The following is a 20,655-nucleotide window of genomic DNA, read 5'->3' as shown; positions in this document are numbered from 1 at the left end:
GACAAATGATGCCATGTCATGAGTATCAGCTTTAAATAAATGTGTACTTAGACAACTGCAGAGGCAAAAGATCTATATTGTTCCAATACAATGAAGTGCTAAGGAGTGATAGTATTGTGAGAAATGACAGCATTTCTGCCTTTTTTCCATGGTGACAGATTTACAATGCGCTAGGAATAATGCATATGATAATAAAAAGCACGAAGAGATAGTTCCTGGCCCTGAACAGAAAGAACTGATGCTTGGAAACTGTGAAGAATCTTCCATGCACTAAATAAGGCAATAAACAATTATGTTAGCATCTCTTCTTTACCCATTTTTCCAAATCTTCATTGATAAGTTACTAAACCTCATATGGGCCAGTGTATTTTGGAATAACTTTTTAAATCAAATTGTCTTTAGAGCAGTTGGTCCCTGAAAAAATCCTTTGTCCAGGGTCCTGCGTACTGTAGGGGTGACCCTGATAAAATTTCCAATGCTTTTAACTAATTGGGGAAAAATATTTCATGCCTATTAACTTCACATCGCTTATCTACAAGAAATATTAAGAGATGTATTACATTTAGCGATCTCTTCTTTGTTAAGACATCATGTCTAAGTTCAAATTTCAGATTTGCATTTATGCTTTCCTACGTATCTCCCACTGAACTATTATCTTTACCATTCAGTAACTCTTGGGAACCTTATATCTTATAATTACGCAATATATCCTGCTTGTCTGCTCCCTGATATGCACATTTGATAGGTGGATGCACATTTATTATCATATTTTGCTTAAAGTCAGAAGTCAAATATGAAGAAATTTACATGGAGAACTTATGCTAAACAGAGAGCTTGTGCCCACTGGTTACTCATGTTTCATCAGGTCTGTGGCCAGACTCAGCCAGGAGCTTCCAGTCTGTGACTCCTGTAACCTAACACTTGTGCCACCTCCCTGGCCTGCTGGTCACTTCCTTTGAAACCAGTAGCATGTGCTCACATTCTTCATTACAGCATTCATGGAATTGCAGCGAACATACTGGTTTTGGGCTTGCCTCCCTTTATTTACCCAGTTTTCTAAGAAACGGAAGTCTTCAAGTTTACTTTTTAGGATGAATACCTAATATAGTCCTTGGCTCATAAAAGTGCTCAGATAAATATATTGTCCACTTTGCTTAACAAGAAACATGGTTCCAACTTTGACATTTTGTCCCACAAAATTTTTCATGTGAGCTAACCATATGAACAAGTAGGATCCTTAAGAAGTGTCAGCCTTGGTAGTACAAAGAAGGAAAGTTAAGGCAGATTGAGATTTCTACATTCCTGGGGAAAAAAAAAATTAGGATAAAAACTACCAGGGAAGAAACCATTTGCTACCTGATATTTAGATACTAGGGAACATTGCCTTAAACTTGAGTCCATGAGTATATAATCTGTTCCCTAGAACAGTAATTGTCCAACAAGCCCACAAGACTTGATGTCTCCCAGGATGCCCAGCCTACTATGAGGATGTTGCTTTGATGCTGAGAATATCTGGTTTATTGGAAACATTTCTACTTTACTCTCTTTTGTGCTTCTTAGATGATCCTGGACAGTGAAACATAAGAATACTAGTAAATATAATATCTAACATTTTTAGGCCTGCTTCATTGATTGATTGATTGATTGATTGATTGATTTTAGGGAGAGAGAGAGCATGCATGTGCAGGAAGGGACAGAGAGAGAGAGAGTTCAAGGGGAGGTAAAGAGAGAGAAGAGGACAGAAGATCCAAGGCAGACTCTGTGCTGACAGCAGAGAGTCCCATGTGGGGCTCGAACCCATGAACTGCGAGATCATGACCTGAGCCGAAGTCAGACGCTCAACAGTATGAGGCACTCAAGTGTCCCAGGCCTGCTTCTTAAGTGTCAGTAGTTGCAGGAAGATGTGATGTCACTCAGTCCCCATGACAATCTTATGAAATAGGTGCTAGGAGAACCCTGGTTTAATCAGTCAGGAGACTGAGGCACAGAGCTATGTTACACTGCTGATTGATCATGGGTTGGGTAACTCAAGTTCTGGTGCTCTGGATTCAGGATTTAGGATCCCAAGTCCTGGATTTTAGTCTCAGCTCTAGCCTGACTTTTTTTCTGTGAGTTTTAACAAGTTGTTTATACTTTCTGAACCTCCTATTTCTCCTGTTTCTATTTCTGATTGTTCTGTGAGAATCAAATGAGATTGTTTCTTTTGAGAGAGAGAGAGAGAGAGTGCTCAAGGGGAAGGAGCAGAGGGAGAGAGAGATAGAGAGGAGAGAGAATCTTAAGCAGGCTCCACGCCCAGTGAGGAGCCCGACTCGGGGCATGATCTCATGATCATGAGATCATGACCTGAAACAAGATCACGGCCTGAGCTGAAATCAAGAGTCAGGTGCTTAACTGACTTAGCCACCCAGGCACCCCGAAATGAGATTTAAGATGAAAAAGCTTTGTGAACTTTATTATTATTTTTTTTCATGTTTATTTACATTTTGAGAAAGAGAGAGCATGAGCAGGAGAGGAGCAGTGAGAGAGGGGGACAGAGGATCTGAAGCAGGCTCTGTGCTGAAAGTAGGGAGGCCAGTGCGGGGCTCGAACTCATGAACTGTGAGATCATGATCTGAGCTGAAATGGGACGCTCAACCGACTAAACCACCCAGGTGTCCCAGCTACATAAACTTTAAGGCGCTGTACAGACTCATAGTGTTAATACCACATCAGACTCTCTTGAACCACCCACAGCTTTCTGAAGGTCTGTAAGGCCCATTACGTATGTAGTCTCGATCATTGTCTATGGAAAACATTATAATACTTTCATGTTAGAAATTTCTTTTCAAGCATTGCATACAATGTAATTTTTCAGAATGAGTATAAAACACCCTTCTCCTCTTCTCCCTGCCCCATGCTAATACTCTCCTTTTGGTTAGATTAATCTGTCTTGCATAATAGAACTAGATTATACAAATATTCAGCTTAAACATACTGTAGAACTCAGTCGTTAACAGAATCCTAAAAAAGTAGAGAAAAAAGATACTAGGCACCATTTAATTATTATTATTTAAATATTAATATAATATTTTTAGAAAAAAGAAGTCATAAATTGCCTCTTGCCCTTCTTCCATGCTGGCACACTTTTAAAATAAGTTCTGCGAATCAAGAAGCCAAATGCTTACAATTAGAACCCTGCTTCTCTAGGATATTGTTCTATGTAAAGCGAAATATTGCACACTTGTCAGTTTTACCAAATAATAATAACTCTGATTTACAGAGAATTGGTGCTGTGTTGAATGCTGTGTGTGAGACACTTCAGATTTATTTTCTCCTTGAATTGTCACCATAATGCTTCAAAGTGCGTGTTATCCCGATTTTAGTGATCAGGGAATGGAGCCTCAGAGAAGATAAGTGATGTTTCCAGCCTCACAGAGCTATTAATTATCCACTCTTCACACCTAGCTTTTTACTCTACAGTCAGTATTCACTTGCATCTTTGACTAAGGGATCACATTTATTAATAATTAATAACTAATGTCTAATGTAGCTTTCCATAGGATAGGAGAGTGGGGGTTGTAGGATCCATCAAAATTCCCTTCCTTTTTGATGCACATGATATTGCCACTGTATGTATATGGCAATTTGGCTTATCCATTCACCATCGGTAGGCACTTGGGCTGCTTCTTCATTTTAGCTATTGTGAGCGTGGGTGTACATATATCTTTTTGACACCTTGCTTTCATTTCTTTTGGGTATATACCTAGTGGAATTGCTGAATCATATAGTAATTCTGTTTTTAACTTTTTGAGGAACTGTACTTCTGATCAGAAGCAACAATTGGCTCTCAGAGCACAGACCTCTGAAATTTGGAGGACAGGCTCTCTTTGGGCCACCCTAGCTCTTTCAACTGCTCTAAGAACTGGTACACGCTGCCTTCCATGGGGCTGAGGGATAAGAGGTAGCTAGCTGCTACTTTGCTGAGAGCTGAAATTGACTAAAATTAACTGCAATTTACCATGTAATTCTTCCCCTGGATGTTGCAGGCCTGCAGTAGACTCCAGAGTTACAAAATAGTTACACCAGATTGTGCTCCTGTACTTGTGTGGGCAAAGAGAAATTTCTGGCTTCTACTCCATCTCCCCCACCCTAATTCCTTTTTAAGGTGAATTCCGTCTCCACTGGGTCATCAATCCGAGGTTTAATCTAATTTGTCAGCAGATGTGCCTCTGGACGACCTTGCCCAGCTGTCAACGTTTTCTCTCTATTTCATTTGCATGTACTCTTATAATGAGAAAAAAAATTCTAATTCTGCAGCCTTCAAATCAATAAGAAGCCCTGTCTTAGCAATAGGTTTCTTACATGTCATGTGCATACAAGTCATAAAATAACCTATATCGGTGACCAACTGATTCTTTCTATCCAAGTATTAGAAGAAAACAACTCAACTTGCTTGCCTATACAGGCCAGTTCATTGGTTATGAATAAACAACTTAAATTAATTTGACTATATTGGGTAAGTCTAAGTATAAAACAGTTTCTTTTATAAGAGATTTTGCTCTTTGGGGACATAAGAATATAAACTACTTCTGAATATCATCTATCCTCACACCTGAAGGGTCTATAGTGCTTTTCCCAGAATGTTATTAAATAACTCATTTTCAAAAATACCCCAAATACTTGATGTTTATGAACAGATATTTTGAAACATTTTATTACACTGTTATATGAATCTACTTCCAATGCAATATTTTTGAGCAATTTTGAGAACATTCGCCTTCTGAAGTCTTCTATGTAGAAACCATTTTATTGATTTTAAATTGTTATGTGTCTGAAATGCTTTCCCTCAAGTATTTTGCCCATGAAATGCAATAATGATATGTCTGTGTTTTACCACTGTGTAAATTTTCATATCTCAGAACTCCACTTGGAACATTATTTCTCTTGGAATAAAACCCATCATATTGAATGCTACAGAAACTAATTGGTTTCTAAATGAATTATGGTGTTAAAGTGCCTCTTTATGTAAAATATCAAGATAAGCAAAAATTTAATTAACATTAGAGCAATTTAATTATAAACTTATAAATATCGGTATGTATACATATGCACACACATATAAGCAAGTGTGTATATATACCAAAATGATCTACCTGAGCATTCACAAATTCTTAGTATATTAATAGAGTACCTATACACCTGCCATAATGTCACTGAATACAGACCATCTTGAGGTTTTCTCTTTGGCTCATTTCTGACAGAAGCTTTAAGGATATGATCTTAGGATCATTCTTAGGATATGATCTTTCTGAATTAGGCTCTTTGAGTCTAAGAACCAGACATCTACATTGATAAATAAACCAGATGATCCTCCCATCTCAATAATTCTGACATTTAAACAAAAGTTAGCCGGTTTTTTAAGTAAGGTTTTTATGATGTTTATATTTAAGGAGCAAAAAACTATGGCATTTCTTTTTCATCTCAATAAGGTAAATAACTATGATATGATTGATGTTCATATTTCTGTCTTTATCAATTACATTATTGATAGAAAATAAAATTTTGTTCTGAAAATAAAAGCAAAGAGAAATATGTTGAGGTTTATAATCCTCCTCCACACAGCTGACTCAGAATAGAAATAGGCATCTCACAGGAATAGTTTGAGACGAGGAGTTTTGGAAATGCTGAAATAATTTTCAACATGTATTTTAGTCTCTTTCCAGTGCATTCTAAATTTCATACAAATTTCCCTTCAACTAAATTCCCAAATGAGCCCACAGTTTTAAGAGAAAAGAAGTTGGATTTGTTTGGGTGTGAAATAATGGGTATTTCACATCTACTCTAAGTCATTTTATTTACTACACTGAAACAAATGTTACCTTTGCACACCCCTCATCAGAAAGGCAAGATAAAAGCCAGAAAAAAGAGGACAGCACGGTTTTACAGACAGGAGTCATATCAAAGTTAAAAATCTATAACTTGTTAACCAAAATGTCTGAAGGTATATCTGGAAAGATTCTCACAGAGGTAAAATGAATTTTGGACAGTGTTTGAGTAGAGAGGGATTGCCGATGTGTGACAGAGACAATTGGCTTAAGGAGAGAAACACATTTTCATGGTTAATATAGAAGGAGAAAAATGAATGGCAACAAACCTGTGAATTGAAAGTAGGTGAACAGCTGTTTACAGAACAAATGACTTTGTTATCGTTTGAATTGGTCTCTTTAAAAAGTAACAGTTTTATTAGAGAAAAATAATATGTAGCAGAAATTCTACCCGCCCTTGAATGTGAGAGATCATACCTTTACTCATTCATTTGTTCTGTTACACACTTTATGAATATATACTGAGTATGTAAAATGTGCCATTCACTGCTCTCAGCGTACCAGAGACAAAGTTGAATAAGAACCCGTCTTTATCCTCAAGGAGAATACAGATGCATAAACAGAAAAGTATGATGCATTGGTTAGATGTGGGGATACAAAAATGTGCAGATAATTAAGAAAGTAGTTAATTTATGAGGTGAGTGTCTATGTGTTGGAAGAAAATAATCCTGGAAGAAGTGAGACCTGAATTTCTCTGAGCTAAGAGAGAACAGAAGCACATTTCATAAGAAAAGAGCAGTAATTACACACATAAGGGTATAACCACACGGATTGTGGAGAACTGCACAAAATTTGTGGTTTTAGAACCTGGAATGAGGTGGAGCCCGTGAAATGTTAACCGAGAGAGAGAAACATACCCATAGGGGGCACTGTAGGACATGTTACAGGATATAGAATCTCTCCTGTATGTGCGAAGTCCTAACAGGGATTTAAGTGGATTCAAGTTTATTTTAACTAGAACCCGTTAGGAAGACTGTATTTGAAGATGGCAGGACTAAACACAGATTTGTCAGGAAACTACTGTTATTCCAAGAAAGACATAATAAAGGTCTGAATTATGGCAGCAAGCAGTAACAGTAGTAAATATTGAGGGAAGTCAGATTAGAAGTTATTTAAGAGATACAATGCCAGACAAGAGGTGAGTGGGGGCCAGTGAAATTAATAAATGTGATTACAAGGTACAGACTTCCAGTTATAAAATAAATAAGTCATGAAGGTGAAAAGTACAGCCTAGGAGATATAGTCAATGATAATATATTAAGGTTGTATGGTGATGACACTTATCATTGTGAATACTGAGTAATGCATAGACTTGTCATATTAATATGTTGTACACTTAAAACTAATATAGCATTGTATGTTGATTATATTTAAATTAAATAAAACATGTATGATAGAATTAACGTAATCCAAGCCAAAATCCCAGCAAACTGTTTTATGGATGTTGACACACCAATTCTGATGTTTACAGTGGAGAGGCTAAAGACCCAGAATAGCCAGCAAAATACTGAAGAAGAACAAAGCTGAAAGACTGGCACTTCCTGACTTTAAGACTGAACATAACCTTAAAGCCATCAAATAAAGGTAGTGGTGGTGAAAGAATTTACACACAGTTCAGTGGAACAGAATATAGCCCCAAAGTAGACCCATCCAAATGCAGTCAACTAATCTTTCACAAAGGAACAAAAATAATTCAGTGGGAAAAGGATAGTTCATTCCCTACTTCTTCTATAATAAGAGAACTTTGAGCTTGGTGATATGGACATGCAATTAAATTATATTTCCCACGGGGCGCCTGGGTGGCTCAGTCGGTTGAGCATCTGACTTTGGCTCAGGTCATGATCTCACAGCTCGTGAGTTCAAGCCCCGCCTCAGGCTCTGTGCTGACAGCTCAGAGCCTGGAGCCTGCTTCGGATTCTGTGTCTCCCTCTCTCTCTCTCTCTGCCCCACCCCCCACTTACACTCTGTCCCCCTCTCTCAGAAATAAATAAACGTTAAAAATTTTTTTTTAAATTACATTTCCCAGCTCTCCTAGGTGTAATTTTGGTTATGTGATTGGGTCCTGGTGAAAACAACAGTAAGGAAAGTGCTGCATTTAACTTCTGCATAAGCACCTTAAAAATAAAAGACATTTGCTTTCACCTTCTACTTTCTGTCTTACCACCAGCTGAAGTAGGGATGTGCCTCAGGATGACACAATAGTCATCTTCGGTGCATTGTTGAAAGCCCTATGTTTAGGAATATAAAACAGTGAGAACAAATGGTCTAGTAACCCTGCAGCATGGAACTAGCATGCTGTTTCTCCAGGGCTTAAACTTAGACTTTCAAAAGAGAGACAAGTACACTTCTATTTCACTCAAGCAACTGTTAGAATCTGGTCCTTATTATAGCAGGTGGAATTTCCATCCTAACTTTATATCCTGCAAAGCTGACATGATCTTTATGTCTCCACAGCTCTGAACTGAGCTCATCCTGTTCTCCTCCTTGCTCACTCCACCTCACTCCACCTCAGCCACACTGGTCTCCTTGCTATTTCTAGGATACATCAAGCATACTTTCAACTTGAGCTTTTTAAGTTGCTGTTCCCTTCATCTAAAATGTTCTTTCCTTAGAAAATAGCTGGTCACTTTCTTTATTTTACTCATGTTATTGTCGGAATGTCACCATATCAGATGGTGTGTTCTATCAGTCTTAATCCCCCTGCACTGCTTTTTTCTTCGATTTACATATAATTAGCAGGACACCTGAGTGGCTCAGCCAGTTGGGCGACCAACTGTTGATTTTGGCTCAGGTTCTGATCTTGGTTCATGAGATTGAATCCTGTGTCAGTTTCTGTGCGGAGAGCACAGATCCTGCTTGGGATTCTCTCTCTCTCTCCCTGTCTCTCTGCCCCTCCCCTGCTTGTGCTCTCTCCTCTCCCTCAAAATAAATAAACATTAAAAAAAAACCTGGCAAAGTATTTTTAACTATTTGTACATTGTCTGTATGTACTGACTAGAACCTTAGCACAATGGAGGCAGAAATTTTGTTCAGAAATGGAGGCAGAAATTTTGTTCAGTTCTCCATTCTATAACCAGAATCTGGAGTACTGCCAAGTACATAATGAGAACTCCATAAATATTGGTTGAATAAATGATTGACTGAGGGAATGAAGTACTGCAAGAATATAGCCCTGTTGATGGAGGTTGTGTAGAGTGAGAGCCAAGGGCTGTGAGGGCTGAGGAAAGGAAGAGTAAGTGGGCTCACAAAGAGGCAGTCCTAGACAAATAGGTAACCAAGAGAGAGCATACCTTGACAAGCACAGAGATGAGAGCTTCCTGAAGAGTGACTTGTAAATACACCGGAGAGATTCAGAAGGATATTGGCTTCCAATATGGTGTCCTTCCAAGGACACCATTACTGAGCTTGATGAGGATGGTTATGATCCAGTAGTGAAAGCAGAGGGCATAATGCAGTGGTTTGAGGAGGGGTTGGATTGAAATTTTTGAAAAAAAAAAGTATAAGCTACTCCTTTCAGGATTAAAAAAAGAAAGAGTAAGAGAGAGAGAGAGAGGGAGAGAAAAGAAACAATTGATGGAACAATGGCCTAGAAGGAGGACAGGAGATGGTGTCAAGGTAACATTTACTAGTTTCATGGTGAAAAGAGCCACATATCATCCTCTGCAACCCCCAGGAAGTAAGTGTAGGGATGAGTGTAATGTAAATATATACTGGCAAGATGAGAAGAGCCTGAAGGATTTCAAGATTGAAAATGCAGACTAGAATGTTGTTTGGAGGGAAGGCTCAAGGAAATGAGGAAAATTTCCGAGAGTCACTGAGGTAAATGAATGAACTGTTTGGCCAAGAATAAATAAAAAGTTTTCAGTTGGCACGAAATACCTCTATGAAATTAGAACCGTAACTATTATTTATTCTCCAAAAGGAAGATTCTGGTGCTTTCTGATTTGGATCAGCCCTACTGAAATGCTGGTGGCACCTTAGCAAACCCTGCCTTAAAACCCAGATTCCACTCCCTACCTCCTCTACTTATGTTTTGTTTTGGGGGTGGGGTGGAGTGGGGGCAGAGCTACTTAACTTTCTGATCTCTGATCTGCCATCTTCTAAAACAAAGATACCCAACAAAGTCCTACCTAACTCAGAAGGATATTATATAATTTAACTTTTCAATATTTTGAGTAGTGGAATTAAATGCATTATTAAAAGGGACTTGGAGGGGCACCTGGGTTGATCAGTCGGTTAAGCATCAGACTTCGGCTCAGGTCATGATCTCAGGGTTCGTGAGTTCGAGCTTAGCATCAGGGTCTATGCTGACAGCTCAGAGCCTGGAGCCTGCTTCTGAGTCTGTATCTCCCTCTCTCTCTGCCTTTTCCCTGCTCATGCTTTGTCTCTCTCTCTCCTTCAAAAATAAATAAACATCAAAAAAAATTAAAAGGAATTTGGATCTCTGAACTCTGGGTCATCATCCTGGAGATGAACAGATATTTTGAAATCCCCAGATGCTCTGAGTTTTAGTGGAGCTCAAGGGCTTGGGGAGGCAAAATGAGAAATGACTAAAATAGAAATGACCTCTTATTATTATTTGTACTGTGTCATAAAAAGATGTGTTTTACACAGAAATGTGGTATAGAAGACAGAACACGGCTTTGTGGTTTGCCAGACCTGGGTTCAAATAAAACTGTGACAAATACAAGCTGCATCAAGTTGGGACAGTGCATTTAATTGTACTAAATGTTTTTCATGGAATAAACTAGTTAAATCAGTGCTTTGCTCATGGTCCATCTCAGTAAACGCAGACAGCATAGCGTTGTGTTGGATGCATCGTGTTTAGCTTAAAGATTGTGGTTTCCACGCAAGCTCTTTCACTTTCTAGCTCAATGAACCTAGACAAGTTTTTTAACCTCTCTGTAAACCTCATTTAGGCATTAACAGTGCAACCTAACTTGGTTGTGAGAATTTAATAGGAATGAGCACTTAGCTCAGTGTTTGACACATAGAAGATGCTTACTAAGAGTTAGCTGCTGTCGTTATTACCATAGGGTAATTATTATTATCATCATCAATGAAGGCAGGAAGAACAGCCATTTTTTTTTTCACACATGCAAAGCCCAAAGTGGTAACACTATGTATTAATATGGTATAAGGTTGCTGGGATAAACTTAAATTATAAATCCCCACCCCCACCACATAAAACTTAGTAATGGCAGTTCCTTTCACTCTATAACCCCCAATTCAGGTCAGCCAGCATTTATGGGTCATTTACTGTGGGTAGGCCTCTCACACTACTTTGCAGAGAAAGAGGAGAGATGTGGTGGATTTCTTTCCAAGCTCTCAAGAGCTTCAAAGGCTTGTTAGTAGGAAGCTTTATCCATGCTCTGATCCATTTCATCCACGTTATTTCCTCTCATATTAACTTTAGTGTACCATCATTACCCTGGGTCTACTGTCCACTCATCTAGTAAACAGATATTAAGATGCTAATTAGGTAGCCGTCTCACTGATGTCCAAGACCAGCTTCATTATCTCAATTAGGGTTTGATTTATCAATTAGCTGTGCAACTGATAGTTCCAGAGTCACTTTGCATGGCAATGTGGTAAAATTTAATTACAGCAGAAGCTATTAAAAGCATTTGGAAAAATGCTATGGGGTTAAATAATAATAAAATATCTTGAAATTTAACTATTGTGAAGCTTCTAGTATTACTTTTCAAGTGTTAAAGCAGCAGAATTGTTTCTAGTTAGGAAGAATGGGCCAATTAATGCAAATCATCTCCCAACTCTTTTACAATCAATTCCTGGGCCATTGTTGAGTTGCTTCTGATGATAAATACACAAAGAGAAAGTACAGAACAAAGGCATGTTCTCCACGTGGAGTTCTGAGTTGTTGTTACACCTCAAACCCCTGAAAAAGCCATTCTATGAAAACCTTAATTTATCTTTGAAAAAAATGATCCGATGAAAGAAAAGGGAAATCTGCATTGCAGGTAAACAGATGGACCATGCCTTCCTCTGCAAGTGATGCCGTAGGGTAGGAACCACGCTTGCTTTTTACAGCAGAATGCTGTAAACATTGTTTCTCTTAAACTCAGAAGAGTAAATCAACTTGGTTCCTTATACCAGTGGGTTATCACTTACAGGTATAAATAAGTACAGATTTAGACATAGATGCAGATAATTCTAGGGAGTGTCCCTCAATGCTGGGAAAGGATGGCCTAAGAGAGAAGGCTTGTACTTCTGTAACATTTGTCCTCTCGCAGGAGCTCCGGATATCAGTGTTTCCATGCTGAACAAGGACCTAAGCTGTGGTGACTTCCACAAAGTGGAGGCTGATCTGAGTTGTTCTGTTATGCTTCCTATCAAATAATACAGTCAACATCATAATTTGTGACCCATTTGTCTTTAGGTAACAAACTTACAAGTTATAAAGCAGTTAATTAAATGAAGACAGGCTTTAGAAGACAAAATATTTCATCAGGCTGCCTAGTACCACAGTCACTTCCTCCTACAACCCTGTAAGTGAAACATTAAGAGTTTCCTCAACGGTTTCACACTGGATCTATCCAGTGTGGCAAGACTGGCCCACTTAATTTCTACAATTACCTGGAAGCCTCATAAGTAAATGACTCTAAAGGCAATCTTTGAGGAAGTATGAGAAACTCAGGAATGGGTGATTGACTGAAATTATTATTTTATGTTTTCTGCTCATTGTACCTTTAAAACTATAGTTTCGGGACACTAAAAAATGCTGCACTATATTGTTCACACGAAGCAGCTATAGTTCTGATGTCTTTTCATCATAAACAGGAAGTTGCCATTTGTGAGCATTTCACAGTCCCTTTATGTCTTTATATTTCTTATTCCCATACTTAATTGGTTATTAGGCTTTGTTAATTCTATTCCTAAAATGTTGCTTAATGTCAGCTTTGCCCCTTCGTTCTTGCTTTTATCCCCCTAAACCAAATATCATCTTTTGATTGTACTATTGTATATCTCCTACCCATGTGTTTCCAACTATTAGGTTAATAAGATATAGACTCTGACTTCAGAAACTTAGACAAAATAATAAAATTGGTGAAAAACAATCTTATATGAAGGAAAACCTTAGCACAGTTTATAAAGAGAGACATTGGGGAAACAGCTATCTGGCCTTCCAGTGTTTTCTTACAACATAGTATCAGTATGATGTCTTCTTTCTTGATGTCTTGGTACACATAGATTTTAACTTATGAACTCTTGTAGTTATACCACTCCTATATCACTGCTCCACATACAGGATGTTATAGGTTGAATGTGTCCCCCCCGCCAAATCATATCTTGAAACCCCAATGTGATAGAATTTAGAGCTAGAACTTTTGGAGGTCAGTAGCTTTGGATAAAGTCATGAGGGTGGAGTTCTCATCATACTCTTAATGTTCTTATAAGAAGAGGAAGAGACCAGAGTGCACTCTCTCTTTCACTCTCTTTCTCTCCCTGTCTCCCATTAGGACACAGTGAGAAAATGGCCATCTGCAAACCTGAGTGTCTGCACCAGAGCCCCACCATGCTGACACCCTGGTTTTGGACTTTCAGCTTCTGTATCTGTGAGAAATGAAGTCTCTGTTGTTTAAATGACCTAGTCTATGGTATTTTGTCAGCCTGAGTTAACTAAGACACATGACATTTATAAATATATTTATTGTATAATTTATCTTATGAATGAATATACATTATGCCCTGCCTTTCCATCTCCAGAGCTTTGAAAAGAGAGACTCTATAAAATACCCATCCTATTTATGGAACATATTGGAGATTTGATTATTATGAATAATTGATAGAAAGTATTTTTTCCTGTATTGGACTCTATGTGGGTATTCAGGCTTAATAGTCAATTGCAGAGTAGTGTATGACTGTGTATTATTGGGTGGCAGTGGGAGCTAAGAGAAGTTATTGGAGACTCTTGTAAGTGAATGATAGCTACATTAATTGCAGTAGCATGGGCAAGAGCTTCACAGTTTGTAGAGGTGGGTCAAAAAAGCATCCTATGTGAAGAAAATGGAATTTGTGCAAGTCCTGACTTGATACAGAAACAGCCGATTTTTTTTTAGTAGAACTTCAAGATTGGTGTGGCCAGGGGCTCTATCATGAGGAAAAAGTACACCAATGATGAGATCAAAGAATAGGTAAGTTAAGGACCTGGTGCAAGAGCAGATTATCATGATTTCAAAAATAATTTATGTCCTTTGTAATGTCCGTCACTGAGGTTAGCCTATAAGATCTCTGAAGGAATAACAACATTTGCTCTGTACTTACCATCTCCTATATACAATGCTCATGCATATTTGATGAATGAATGAATATGTAATTGAATGATAATGAGTAGGATTGCAAATAGATTACACTAAAGTTCAAATCCTATAGCGGTTGTTAGAGTCAAAGCCCATACATGGAATCCAACACAAGTTATCAGTGAAGATGGTCTAAATTAGTGTTACTTACTATGTGCTGCGTATTAGAGACACCTGAGGAGCTTTTAAAAATTTCCACACCTAGGTCCACCCTGCAATAAGTAAATCAGAAGTTCAGGGGTGAGACTCAGGCATCAGGATTTCACTGCATATCCAAGATTGAGGGCCAGACAGATGAGCAACAAAGAAACAAGGAGCACATTCAAATGAAGGTGTCAGAGAAAGCAGAGAAACCAAAATGAAGGACAGTTGGATTAGGTGCACGAAAAGTCATCAGAATTAATGCTCCTGCATTTAATCTGGATCTCGCAGAAGAGATTAGCTGAATTTACCACTCTGTTGTCCCCTCTGTTAACCACCGAGGAAGGCATATTAGGCATTGTCTCATCTAGGTCTTCTTATTTTATATTAGAGAATGGTATATTTTAGTGTGAGAATCAAGCCTCCATGTTTAATGATGCAAAGATGGAGAGCAAGTCCAATATGTGCTCTTTTACAAGAAATTAAATTCCAATTTTATAAAATTTCTCAGAAGCATCCTCTATCACAGTAGAAAAAATGAGCCCCATTCATCTTGATAATTAATAGGGATGAACTGTTTGGAACTGGGCTGACAAGGGAAACATACCAAAAAAAAAAAAAAAAGGTGGTTGTGAATTCATACTTCTCTGACTCTAATTATTAGCTTTTTTTCTTAAAGTAAGAAAATAATATTATGGGCAGTTTTGTATGACTGTTTTATTCAAGTAAAAGAAAAAAGAAAAATTGCTGAGGCTTGTATCCAATGCATAATACCATTAATGAGAATAGTTTATACTCTTCCAGTTTTATATTGGTTTTCTGAGATTTAAGAGAAGTGACCCTGGAACATCAATCCACCTTATTCTCACCTTGACATTAGAATTCCAACAGAGATCAGCAGTAAGAGTTATTTCCCTGCAGATCTCTAATTGGTTGTCCAGGTTTCTCTTCTCTTTAACAAAACTAAAATAAATCAGCAGTTCATATTTGGACATTGCCTTTTGCCTCAAAATAGAGTCAAAGTATTCTGTCCCTATTGCTCTCTAGTTTTCTTCATGTGCAATTTGAAATATCAGTGTTCAAGAGAACAACCTAAAATAATCAGCTATACAATTATATATCAGGCATTAAATATGTTTTGTTTCTTTCTCTCACTGCTTTGCAGAGAGGCTGCTCTCATGGTCCCTTCTGTGGGGATACTGGATCATGAGACTGGGCTTCTCTGGTCCAAAATTGTTGAATGAGAGTTATTGCCACACCATAATGAACCCAGCTAGGTTTTCTACTTAGAGAGAGAAAGCTTGTTCTAGTGCATCTCTGTTGGGCTCTTGAATTAAGAAATCATGTTAAATGTGGGCTGAGGCAGTCAATTTTGGCCCGTTCATACATGATGCAGTCAAAGCTGTTCTATAAAGGAGCAGGAGAAGGAAGTACATGGTGACAGTCCATGTGTCTCAGAGAATATGAGATGGAGAGGCTCTCTCTGTGAATCATTTATTGATACCAGTCTTTGATATGGTCATGATACACTTCCCTGCTGAGTTCTAGGAGATGCTCTTGAGTGTTCCCAATACATTTACTTCTGTCAAAAAAGTCATTTATATTCGTTGACCGGGTCACAAGCCAAATTTTATTTCAGAATTTGGTGTCTTTGCCATGAAGATTTTAATTATGCTACTGGAAGGGAACTAAATAATCTGGATCATGTTTAGTTAAGTTGTCTTCAACAATTCTTTTAAAACCGTTGATTTAGGAAGCTCTGCCCTTTCTATAGACGAATGAAGACACATTTGAATACCTATAAAAGCCCCATAGTGGGATGTCGATTAATTAAGCCACTGGATTGAATGCCATGCAGCATTAGGAGATATGACTCTGAGAGCTACATTGTAACATTAAAAATGTTTGAAATAACATTTATTAAATGCATAGTTCATTAAAATGGATAGAAAAAAAATCCTTGAAAATAAATTCATTGAAGTGAACACACACACACAAAAACATTGATTTATGTGTTTTACTTAATGGTAGTCAACTACTGTTTTGATAAAAACCCACATAATCTCCAGTGAACAGAAGAGGAAACTGAGGTCAGAGAGGATAAATATTTTCTCATGGGTAGAGCCTGTAAGTAGTTCTCCCAGCAAAAATAATTTTGAATAAAAGATAATGAGAAACACACTAGACAAAAATGGTGATTTGAATAAAAAAGTAAAATCTGGGAATCATGATTTCTCTATTTTAAAAAAGAATTTCACTGCAATTTTATTTTATCACTATCATAAAAAAGCATAGTAAAAATTAAAAATGTTTCCAACTATGCAGATTCTTTCCTAGATTTGAAAGTGAAAATAGAGTTCATAACTTAAGAAATCATGAAAGATTTAGAATAAAATGTTAAGACTTTGAAGGTTAAAAATATGCATAGTTTATCATTTATGCAAATGAAAGAGTGGTCGCAGCCATTGTTTCTGTCTAGTGCCATTCCCACTGCATGAAGTTTATGGCTGTACAAGTTAGGAGGGCCCCACCAGTCTCCCCTAAACTCCCTTCTCAGATGCTGGAGCACTCTGCTGGAAGGGCTAGCTCCCTTCTGGGTGGCTGCATCCTGCTGCTGCTCCCTAAACTGCATAATCAGGAGTCAATTTAACTTAACCTTCTCTGATCAAAGATGGACCCCTGGGAGGATTATTGATGCCCTTTAAGGAAGTTTAAGTAAATGGCTAGTCAATTATCTGGTCTTCAGAAACGAAATGATTAGATTTAGCCTGGGAGAAAAGTAAGGTTAAATCCAAAGAGAGAGAATCCATCTTCCTCTCAGTTTCCTTCTGCTGTTAGCAAGTCTTCATAAGCTGATTAATCATAAATTATTAATGTCAGTGGGACTGAGATACATTCTGTCTCCGTTTATTGAAATGTATCTCCCAGGCATCCTGGCGGTGGGTTTGACTGCTAAGCCAATAGGGCTGGTATTTGCATAATCACGATGGCACCTTGCTGCCAAGCTAACTTGCTATATTGTTGACAGAGTAGCTCGTGATGTATTTGCACTTGGTGTAATCTTGATGGCCCAATCAGTATCTTTGGCTGAGAAGAGTATAAGTAAATCATTTTTAAGTTGTAATTTTGCATCTGGTTAATGCATATGTCTAATGATAAACACTTTGGGGAGAAAATAATCTGTCTCTAGGTGGTGGAACTGTGGACTGGACAGAGCTTTCCTTTAAAATAGAGAAGGTTGGGTTGTAGTGTTTTTGGAAACTGCTAGGTATCTTGAATAAACTGGGGTCACTCATTGGAGACAGTTCCTACAGTACATGAAATTTAAGATTGTATTTCCTGTAATATTACCCCCTTTCAGAGCCCAGATAATTTTATAAAATTCAATGTGTAGTATGCAATGCTTAATCAGTAAGCAAAAATAAATAAATACAAAGAAAGAAAGAAAAAAGCCAAGTTTCACTGGGTCACAGCAACCTAAAACTCCTCTAGAGTTAGATGGAATTTTCCTTGACCTGGTGGCATTTGAGGGACAGTCTGACATGAAGTAACTAGAACTTTCAATGAGCTAATGGACTGCAAGTTAAAGTAGACTTAATGGATCTACCAGTGTTCACTGATATTATTAATTTCAGAGATTATTTAAAGAAAACACAACTGAAATAAACTGGGAGATCTATGTCTTAATTTTATTTTTAGAATACCTAATTCGTATGGAATACCTAAAATGGTATATTTGGCCCTCATCGTTTTAAAAATACCCAAAAAGGCTAACTGCTCAAGATTTCATAGTTGGTTAATCCTGGGGCTAGGAAAGATCTGGGCAAAGATCAGACAACTCTGGTTCTTTTATAAATATCAGAAGTTGAAAGTCTAATATAGGCCTTGGGACTATATGTGTCCCAAATTGAATTATCAATATCACTCCTGGGAAATCTGATTCTTCACATTTCCCCATATTATTTAATATCACTAGACTCCACCAGGATAAGTTATGCTTACCTTCACCTCCAACCTCACACCCAACACATCAAAAGTTAGAACTTTTCTGACCACTCCATCTAAAATAGTATCTGTCATCAGTCTTTACCTACCTGCTTTATTTTGTGTGACACTTACTGGTATAAAAATCATATTATAGATCTCCTTACTCCTTTTTTTTCTATCTTTTCCAACTGAAAGTTAGTTAGTACCGTTCAACCCCTGAGGGCAGAAAATTTGGTTTTGTTTTGTTTACTGTTTTACTTGCATTGCCTGGGATCACACCTGGTTAAGAGATTTTCAATAAATAGTTCTTGGGTCAATCAATCGGTCAATAATTAAGCAGTAAATAAGTGAATGCTATACCTCACTTCATCTTCACATCATCTTCAGAAACATAATTTTCCTTTACTCTAATAATATCTCAAACTAGTATTATTTAGAGTATGTTTTACAGATTTTAAAGTGATTTTGAATATATTACTTAGCAGAAAACTCGTGATAGAGCCTTTTATTCTGGCTGACTCCTTGTCCCTTTGGCCTCAGCTTGAATGTCAACTTTTCCATGGCCAACCTAACTGAAGTGTTTGCTCCAACATTATTCCTTTTCTATGAGCCATGTTTATATTTTATCCTTCCTAATAATCATCACCACATATTGTTTATTAGAACTACATATCTGTTTCTTTGTTTCCCTTCTGATTCCTGATGCCATAAATTAGATTTTTCATATTCAATGCTTTTTACCCCGTGTCCATAGTAGGCGCTCAACACTTATTTATAACATATAATCATGAATATGCTCTGAAAGAGATAACAGGGTGAGGCATCAGTTCCCAATGGGTGATAGCCCATTTGTAGGGGTTATGAGCAATGTGGTTATAGAAAGGGTCTTCAGAAGAGATTGAGTGTGAGGTGGCTTGAGTTCAATTCAGAAAAAGTGAAATAGGGCATCATGTTCAGGAAGCATGTGTTCTGATAAGCAAAGGCATGCCAGTTGGAGATCATGGCTGGGTGACCAAATCCTAAGGGGTAGGTCTGGAAATATTTAACTTACTCCATGCCAAAAGTGCTGTGTCTTTGGTAACCTCCTGCTATACCTTACCAAGGTTTCAATGTATGTGTATGAAATAGTTGAGAATTAGCAATACAACCAAAGTGCTAGCTCTCTTGCTAAGTTGTACAAATCACTGAGCCAAGCCGCTTATCATGTTGGGACCTATTTCCTCAAATTTAAAATGACATTAATAATACCCACTCTAACTCAAGAGACTTGTGTAAGAAATGAATTAACTTTTTAATTCTTGCAGGTAACAAATATTTACCTAAAGTAAGGCACTATCCTGGGCGGATGAAAAAAAGCAAAAGCCTCTATTCACATGGAGTTTACATTCTACTCAGGGCAGACCCAGATAGGCAAACAAATAAGGTAAATAAGTGTGGTGTTATTTTCGTCAGGGTTATTGGGAGAAACAAAATAAATACGGTGTGTGTGTATGTGTGTGTGTGTGTGTGTGTGTGTGTGTGTGTGCGTGTGCGCACACCCGCCCGCACATATGAAGGGGAGGTTATTTTAAGGAACTAGGTCATGTGATTGTGGAGGCTGATGAGTCCAAAATCTACAGGATAGGTTATCAGGCTGGATCCCAGGGAAGAGTTGCAGTTTGGGCCCAAGGTCAATCTGCTGACAGAATTCCCTCTCACTCTGGGAGGTGACAAAGATCCTTCGCTTGACCAAAGTTTAGTCATGCTCCCTTTGAACCGTCCCATAAATAAGGCCTATCTGTGCATTTATTTAAAGAGTTCAGTTTTAACAAGAATCCTGCTATGTCAGTTTGGTGAGAATTCTTCATTCTTGATATCTGATCAAATTCTTCATACCTGCTGTTTCTCTAGGAGCTATCTGATCATGCTAGCCTGTCTTCAGCAAAACTCCTTTTAGGTTGGCTCAATCAGAATCCTCCAGGCTTGCTATCTCCTCTTAGTAAATTTTCATTCATGAATGCCCCTTCCCCTAAACTTGCTCCTTGGCTATAAATCCCCACTTGTTCTGGTTGTATCTGGGATTGAGCCCAATCTATATTGGATTGGAATCTCTCTTCCTCTATTGCAGTAGTTTTTTCTTTGAAGAAATATTAATATCATCTAAAAAAAAAAAAAAAACATGGAGTACCTGGGTGGCTCAGTTGGTTAAGTGTCTGACTTCAGCCTAGGTCATGATCTCACAGTTCATGAGTTCGAGCCTGGCATTGGGCTCTGTGCTGACAGTTCAGAGTCTGGAGCTTACTTCAAATTCTGTGTCTCCCTCTCTCTCTGACCCTCCTTTCTCTCTCTCTCTCTCTCTCTCT

Source organism: Panthera onca, chromosome D1, assembly GCF_046562875.1.
Source record: "Panthera onca isolate mPanOnc1 chromosome D1, mPanOnc1 haplotype 2, whole genome shotgun sequence".
NCBI classification, from domain to species: Eukaryota; Metazoa; Chordata; class Mammalia; order Carnivora; family Felidae; genus Panthera; species Panthera onca.
This window is presented reverse-complemented; position numbering follows the sequence as displayed.